Source organism: Nicotiana tabacum, chromosome 9, assembly GCF_000715075.1.
Source record: "Nicotiana tabacum cultivar K326 chromosome 9, ASM71507v2, whole genome shotgun sequence".
NCBI lineage: Eukaryota > Viridiplantae > Streptophyta > Magnoliopsida > Solanales > Solanaceae > Nicotiana > Nicotiana tabacum.
Genome location: NC_134088.1, coordinates 52,119,411 through 52,128,351, shown reverse-complemented (window position 1 = coordinate 52,128,351; position 8,941 = coordinate 52,119,411). Strand labels below are relative to the sequence as shown.

Genomic DNA, 8,941 nt, shown 5'->3' with positions numbered 1-8,941 from the left:
TTCACTCACAGTCTCACTAACTCTGAGCTCCATGTTCTTACACTTTGCTTATAAAATCACACAATCCTTAAACATCTGTTCTTTGTCTTTATTTATTACCTCAGATTCATCAATGAAATCTAGCAATAATTCAGAGAGTTTTCTTTAGATAAAAACTTAATCTTGTCTTTGAGATGAATTATACTTACCTCAGATTCCTCATCTGATTCTCCAATTGCCATAAGTGCTTGTTCATCTCCATCTTCATCATCTGATTCCTCATCTGAATTTTCTCCCCAAGCAGCAACCATAGCCTTTGTTGATCCTTTGTTCTTCTTGGGATGAACCTGTTCCTTCGTTCAGATCTTTCCTTCTTCCATTCAATTTTCCACTAAGGGCAGTTCTTGATATGATGATCAGTCTTCCCACACTTGTAGCAGCCCTCATTGGCCGTTTTTCAAGAACCCTAGCTTTGTTGTAATTTCCACCTCTTGAAGAACTTTTTCCTCTCATAAGGTATTTCTTAAAGTCCTTGGTGATCATAGCCATTTCATCTTCCTCCAGATCAGCACCTTCAGTGATTCTGAGTGCCAGGCTCCTTTCCTTCTTGGGCACATCCATCTTCATGGTCTGCCTTCTAAGTTCATAAGCATTGAGATTTCCAATTAGCTCATCCAACCTAAGAGTTGCAATATTCTTAGATTCCTGAATTGCAGTGATTTTGCTTTCCCAAGAAACTGGTAGAACCCTAGTCAGAATCTTCTCAACTTTGTCTTCTTCAAGAAGAGTCCTTCCAAGAGACTTCAGTTCATTAGTCAGTGTGGTGAACCTTGTATACATCTCTTGGATAGTCTCTCCTTCCTTCATAGAGAAATTCTCATATTGAGAATATAGTAAAGTACCTCTGGACCTCTTCACCTGAGCAGTTCCTTCATGAGCCACTTGCAAGGTGTCCCAAATTTCCTTAGCAGTAGTACAACTTTGAATTCTGTTGTACTCGTCTGGACCAAGTCCACACACAAGCCATTTCTTGGCCTTAGCACTCTTCTCCCATTCCCTTAAGTCGTTAGCAGTGCAGTCGACTCTTGTTTTCGGCGCCTCTTCTCCTTCATCATTTATCTTCATGGTAGCCAATGGACCATCTGTGACAATGTCCCATAGTTCATAGTCTTCTCCTATAATATGGTCTCTCATTCTATTTTCCCACCAGGAGTAGTACTAGCCATTGAAGAGTGGTGGCCTAGCAGTGGATTGCCCTTCCCAGTTTCTAGGTGGTGCACTCATCTTGATCTTCTCCTAAGGTGTTAGCCTCTTCAAGGATAACCTGCTCTGATATCAATTGATGTTTTATACGTCAATACCACACAAGAAGGGGGGTGATTTATGTGGTGTCCAAATTTTCGCGTGCACAAATTATAGAAGGACCTAGTTCTTCTATGTGTTTCTTATACTACTGTTGTGGAATAATAAATGCAGAAATTAAAGAACACAAGTATTTTACGTGAAATATACCTGGCTCAAAAGGTGGAAAAACCACGAACTACTTCCCAGTAGGATTTTTCCAAACTTTTCACTAAATCGCTGAGCCAAAAACTGCATTTACAAAATACTTTTGTAAACCTAGGATTAACTCTAATCCCGTTGTGGCAACTAACCTCTAACTGCTGCGACAACTTCAAGTTAACTCTAACTTGAATACTCTGAGTACCTATTACAATTGCCTCTAGATAAAGCTGAAAGGTACAATATGAAAACACCTACTATAATTGAACTAGAATAAAAGACAGACACTTGGAGCTGGTTCTTCTATCTAGTTCATGTAGCTTCAGGTTCGCACACTTGAATCACACACGAACTGCTTGCAAAATGCCTTGCTATTTTGCTCTTAATTCACGTTTAACTTCTGCTTTTGTGCGTCCCCTGTAGAATGAGAACATCCTGCGATTTATAGAGTTAGTAGAGTAGAAAATAACTAGAGTTCTAATGCTACTCTTCCTTGGTGGAAGAGTTCTAGTTAATCTCAACTCCTAACTCCTTCCTTATCTAGGATAATGTTCTCGTTGAGTAAAGAGTCGTTCTCCTTATCAATTATGCAATCTTTTCGATCAGGAGGTATCTATTATTATGCCAGATTTCGTTTATCTCCTGCATGTGCATCTCACGTGCTTTGAATCTACCTGTGTCTATGCTTACCAGTGATGGACCTGGTTCATCCCTGAGTTCCTTTGTCAATCTTTAAAACTATTCTTTACTTTGGCCAACAGGTCCTAAATTAATGTAGTTTCAATAAATAACATCAATTAGCGTTAGATGCCTGCTACACTAACGCAGTTTTTCTCAAACCCATTTCTGACTTTTAAAAGGCCATGCACTTAGATTTATAATTTCAGATTCAACTTGTTCACAAAATAATTCTATAGCTATGAGACTTCTTTCAACAATCTCAAACGTTTAGAAATTAACTAAATCATGAAAACGTTAGATTGCTTTAAGCGTGCTTGTAAATCATTATCGTGATTATGTATATGTTCGTGTGACATGATTACGATCCCAAAAATAAATTAAAATATATGTTCATGCGACTTTGATCCAACAATCTTAATATATAATTAAATGTTATTAATTGTGTACACGTACGCGTGACATGATTTTGAAATCCGAACAAAACGGATTTACACATACGTTATTCGTTTCAAAGATTAATTTCATAATTTAACAATCAAGTAATTAAAAGCGGTAAAGGTAAAAATACACATAGGTTTTAAAACGCGTAATAATCGGATAATTAAGCCAAGTATGATCGTAAAGCAACCGTGCTAAATTCCCGGGAGTACCTAACACCTTCTCCCGGGTTAACAGAATTCCTTACCTGGTCTTCTGTGTTTTGCAGACTTTAAACATAGTCAATTTTTCTTGAATTGGAATTTAAAAATAAATAGTGACTCGAAACACCGTAATTAAATAATTCTGAATGGCGACTCTTCAAAAATAAATTAAAATAATCTCATTTCAATAATATCATTTAAAGTGAAAGAACTCATTTCCCCATAAAAAGGAGGTGTGACAACGGATCCAATCGTGTTACATCTAATTAACTTCCCTGCTTCGTTCCTCAGAATTATGACCGTTGATTCTCTGTTATTCACTTTAGTAGTACTTAAATGGATAAGAGTTGCATCTTATTCTATATTTTGTTCTTATATTCGGATAGACACTACTTCATATAGAGGGCAAGAAAATTTTCATTTGGTTGGCACAAAGGCAGTACTCTTGTCCTCACGTAGTACTTTACAAGTACTGCTAACTAGTACATTAGTGTTTGGTGTAAACTAATAGAATCTTTACTCAATCTAATAGGACATTCATGATTGTGCTATATAAAAACATCTTAAGTTCCTCTTCTTGTCTCTACCCTTTCATATAATATATTCATCTGATTCTTAACACCACATGATACTCAATTTGTGCATAAGTCCAAAGCAAATCGAACCACTGCCTATAGTATTCTTTTTTCCGGTACCCTATGGAATTCCATAAATCAGAGAACAAGAGAAACAAAACCGTAGAGAACTTACCCCTCTTTAGCTGAGAGACTTACCACAATTAACTGAAGCTTCAAAGCTTCTTGCTACTCTATTTCAATTATTTGATGGGTTTAAATCTTGATACTATCTATGTTTAGTTGCGGAAGAAGCTTTTGGGTGCATTTTCCCCCTTCTTAATCCCCTCTTCCTTTCTTGTTTAATCCTTCATAGTGGGCTTTCCCATTCTCTTTGTAATTATATATTTTTTTAAAGAAAAATACTTAACGACTAATATGCCCTAATTTAAATATAGGGTATTACATGTTTGGCTAGATTTGAGACGGTTAGAGTTGATTTCTCAAGGAAAAACACTTTTGGAGCTTTGGACTAGCCCGATGAGATAAGTGTCTTATCTAGCTTTGATTGAGGGAATTTTCCTAATAATTTATATTGTTTGTTACATGCAGGGCTGATGTATATACGAGGTGATGAGCGTATATACATGTGCTATGGGTATTCATGCTCGGGGTGAATTCTAGATAACTCTATGCCTTTATGGGTTGTATGTTCTACTTGATTCTCTGTGTTATTCAATTAATTAACTATGTGAGCATAATAAACCTCCCTAGAGCTAATGTTAAGGCTATTGGTGCCTTATTTTGAACATGATGAACTAATCTTGAGATTGATGCTATACATTCCTCGGCTTAGTCACATGTATGTTATGAACACATACCCGTACTTGTTATTTTTTTGTTGTGCTTTGAATTGAATGTGTGCTCTCTATATTATAAATGTGATCCTTTGTATGACTATACGGGTTTATCCTTTCATGCTAGAGTTCATGTTTTAGGATTTTTATTTCCTAATTATGCAAGACGGGCATTTGTGGAATCATTGCTAATTGAATTAGCTATAGTCATGTCTTATATCTTGAGCACTCATCGACACTTTTATTATTTTCATGTCCTTATGTACTTCATTAATGAATTATGAGGATATATCTCTTGATGATAATTTGTTGAATTATTATGATTATAGCACACATGGACATATTGGACGGATTGATTGGATGTTGGCACGAGGTTTTGCTGTGCGATTATGATTGATATTGTTGCTACGAAGCGATAAGGGTGGATATTGTTGCTACAGAACGATAAGGTTGGATATTGTTATTGCAGAGTGATAAGGGTGAATATTGTTATTATAGAGAGATACAAGTGGATATTGATATTACAGAGCGATAAGAGTGGATATTATTATTGTGATGAAATATGGATTATGGGGGTGTCATTCTTGATTATACAAGTGAATTCTTTATGCTTTATCATGCATTATACGTGTTGTCTTTGTTGCATCTAACATGCTTTCCTATGCTTCTATTATTATTTGACGGTTTGGTTGTCAAGATGGATTTACCTGTGTTGAGATAATATCTCATATTTATTGAGTTGTCGGTAGCATATTAGATTGATGTAAAAAGGAAATTTGTCATCATGCATTAATGTATTGGATTCTTGTAAGGTTCACCTGAACATGTTATTTGGAAAGTAATACAGATTTGCATCATATTGGGCACATGCTTACAGTCATGTATGAGAAATTGAGCATACACATTATTTGGTGCATGTCCCCTTGCAAGCGGGTTTAGTGCACATTGTATATCCTTGAATTGTTTAATTGGGAGAGTTTGTTTGTTATCCCTACCCCAGTTTTGCACGTTTATTGTTGATATCCTTTATTCTGTAATTGTCTTTTCTGGAATATTTCTCTGTATTATATATGTTATTGAGCTGCACAATTTATGCAAAGTGAGTATTTTTTGACTTAAAAACCTCGTCACTACTTCACTAAGGTTAGTCAAGATACTTACTGATTACATGAGATCGGTTGTACTCATACTATATTTCTGCATCATGCGTGCAGATTCTAGAGCTGAGTATTTGTGGAAGACGGAGCCTTACATTGAACATATACAAGCATTGCAGATTCAAGGTACCTCTTGTTTGTGGTAGTTTAGGACTTCATTTCTGTTTATGTAAACTTCAAACAGATATTGTATTTATTCTTCACATTAATTTCATAAATCAAAATCATAGTGACTCATGACTTGTACTACCAATCCTGGGATAGTTGTGAATTTCTTGTAGTATTTAATATTAATATTGATGATTTTTCATTATAATTGTAACTTATACTATTTGGTTTACCTTAACGGTTGGGTTAGGTGATATCACGACTTGGTGAAATTTTGGGTCGTGACACGAAATTTCACCAAAGGTCGTGATGGCGCATAATCTGCTCGCAAGGCAGGTCAACACTCAACGGCAACAAAAACTTCCAATTATTAAGCCTTTATTATTTCATGATATAAATAACAATGCGGAAAAAATTTCAATTCAAGATCATAAATACATAATCAATGTAAAGGTATAAACACGACCACAATTGCCTAACAATGCCCAAAACTCGGTGTCACTACATCACGAGCATCTAATAAGAGTAACAAGTTTCAACTGAATTAACATATGTCCGGAAAAGAAATACATAAATAGAAAAGCAGCTCACCACGAAGTCTACAATAACACACTCCTACTCAGCTCAATGGAACCGCAAATACCAGTCTCAGAACCTGCACAAAATATGTAGAAGTATAGTATGAGTACAAAACTACGGTACTTAATAAGTATTAAGTCTAACCTTGAAGATGTAGTGGCAAGAGGTCAGCATCGACACCTACTAACAGCTCAATAAGCATATATGAAACATGGAATAGGGCATGATATCATCAAATGAGTCTGCCAATAGAAACTCAGTAAAAACTGGAATTTAGACATGCTTTTCAAACAAAGATATAGAATACAATATCAATTATCTTAGTTCCTTCAATATCATGATACGAGTCAATCAACGTTCACACATAATATAAGAGCCACCGGATGAGTCTAAGCGACAAATACGTGCTCAAAAAATGATGATGGCACAATATCAGTTAACTCCATTTTTCGTAATCACAAAATGAGTCAATCAATAGTCATATGCGTACAAATATATAAATAGGAGAACAAGGCTCAAATACACAAAACGATCAGCTGGGTTGTTACAGAACTAGCTGAAAACTCCATATTGGGACACTGGTAGATCTTCAATGCCCGCACATGATCTACACAACAACTTAAATTCATGTCTACACATAGGGTGCAAAAGTATACTATGCGTACACCAACGTAAAATAAATAAGCATTATCGATCATCCCTAATAAGGAAGTGGAAAGGATTGATATCGGAAGATACTCACTTCATAAACCTGTGCATTTATCATATTATGTAAAGAAGAATCTATGTTAAATTTTATTAATTTTGGCCAAGATCATGTTTTAGAGCTCAAGTCCAAATATATGGATTTATTTTCAAGAAGCGCAAGAAGTCCAAGAAGCTCAAGATTGATTTCAGGAAGCCAAGATTCTTTCCTTCTTAAAATATGATTTATTTTATTCCTTTTAGAATAAGGAGTTTCCTTTTAGTATCTTTTCCTTGTAGAATAGGGATTTTACTTTTCTTGTCTTTAGCTATTTTATTTCCTTATTAGAATAGGAATTGTAGTCATCAAAGAAGAGACTCTAGGCCTATATAAAAGGTTCTCTTGCCTTGTAGAAAAGAATTCCTTGAGGCTTGCCCTAGTTTTACAATAAAGTATTTTTCTCTATTTTGTCGTCTTTATCCTTATTTTTGGTTCCAAGCAAGGTGGTAATAATCTTTATCTTGTTTTCAATTGCGTGTGGTGTTTCTTTATCACGTTAATTGATTCCAAGTGGTGACGTTAGGAACTTGTTTAGTTCTTGATTTTTCAAGAACACATTTCTTGATCTAAATTCATTCTTTTGATATCATAAAACCATAGGTTTCATTGAACTGGTGCAACATCCATATTTACTTATTTTGAACAAGTAAATAGTCTTTCTTATAGTTCAGATCGTCATCTTTCACCTCATTTTTGAATCATCAGATTTCGAGTCCTAAAACTTGAGATACGTAATTTCTTGAAATTGGCCCACAAATCACGTTTTTGTTTCAAGATCTTGATCCTGGTCGGTTGGTTCTTTGTTAACTCGAAGAATCACATCAATTTGGTATCAGAACTATAATCCATAGGTCCCAGGTCGATGAATTTATCACATCAATTTGGTATCAGAGCTATAACCTACAGTTCTAAAGACTGAGAAATCATGTCTAATATTCTACCAAGAGGAAAATTCTTGGTTCAAGAAGATGAAGAAACAAGACAACATGAATCTCTTTTACGCACTTGATGTACCTCCCATGGAAAAGTTTGTTCGTTGATTATTAATCGTGGGAGTCATATAAATATCGTTTATGAAGAGATGATCACTAAACTCGGCTTGTCAACCAAAATTCATCCATATCCTTATAGCATCGAAGTTCAAGATAGTGATGGTTTAGAGGTAACTCGTCAATGCCTAATATCATTTTTTATTGGTAAGATCTATAAAGACCATATTTGATATGACGTAGTGAAGATGGATGCTTGTCACTTATTACTTGGAAGACCATGGGTGTATGATAGGTGTGCTAAATATGATGAAGACCTTAACACCTATCTTTTACAAATGATGAACATAAGATTATTTTATTATCGTTGAATCCCGAAGAAATTGCTAAAAATCTAAAGCTCAATGATGATTCTTTTCTGACCAAATTACAAACAATTGGTCCAATCAATAGAAAAAAATCTTTGAAGTCCAATCAAGGAGGAGGAACATGAACTGGATCTACAAGTTGATGATTTACCTCCGAAGTTTGAAGATGATTCGTTAGAGCATCCTATATGTGAGCTTAACTTTCCAATAAATAGAGATGCTCAACATAATATTAATTTGATTGCTGATTCCATCCTTCCAAATGAGGCAGCATGTTGCATTAATCCAAAAGTCCATAAAATTTTACAAACACAAGAGGAAGGGTTGCTTAAAAGGAGTCTATAATCGAGGATTTGAGTTCAGATTTTGTTCCAGCTTTTTTAGTGCCTCCAAAGAATGAATATTTTCAAGCATATGTAGGAACAAGAAATCTTAACACAAATTCTATCAATGGTTATGATCTAGTTAAATATGAGAGCGTTGTTGTTGATGAATTCTCAAGAAGATATACTTCAATCTCCAAGCCTCATCCAAAGGTACTTGAATTTTATTCTTCTAAGGGTTTTTGTGGTACTAAATCAACTTTTTCTGGGCATATCCCATAAGTACCACATTGACATAGGGAAGTTCAGGATTCTTGAAGATCAAAAGAAAATAACTTGTGGCTATGGGTTAGTGTTTAAAAATCGATTTAAGAGGATTCATTGCAGAAATATTGGTAAAAAGATACGATTGAGAAAATGGGATTTAGTTCGGCCACATGCTATACTTTGTTACAAT

The 8,941-nt window shown here is 35.0% G+C and overlaps 1 long non-coding RNA gene across 1 annotated transcript; it reads left to right on the top strand.

Annotated features, from left to right (window-relative positions):
- The first annotated feature begins 3,052 nt into the window (after positions 1-3,052).
- LOC107779752 (uncharacterized) lies at positions 3,053-5,682 on the top strand. Its single transcript, XR_001646670.2, has 2 exons — positions 3,053-4,664; positions 5,430-5,682. It is a non-coding gene; the product is annotated as an uncharacterized LOC107779752 (long non-coding RNA).
- Positions 5,683-8,941: the final 3,259 nt, after the last annotated feature.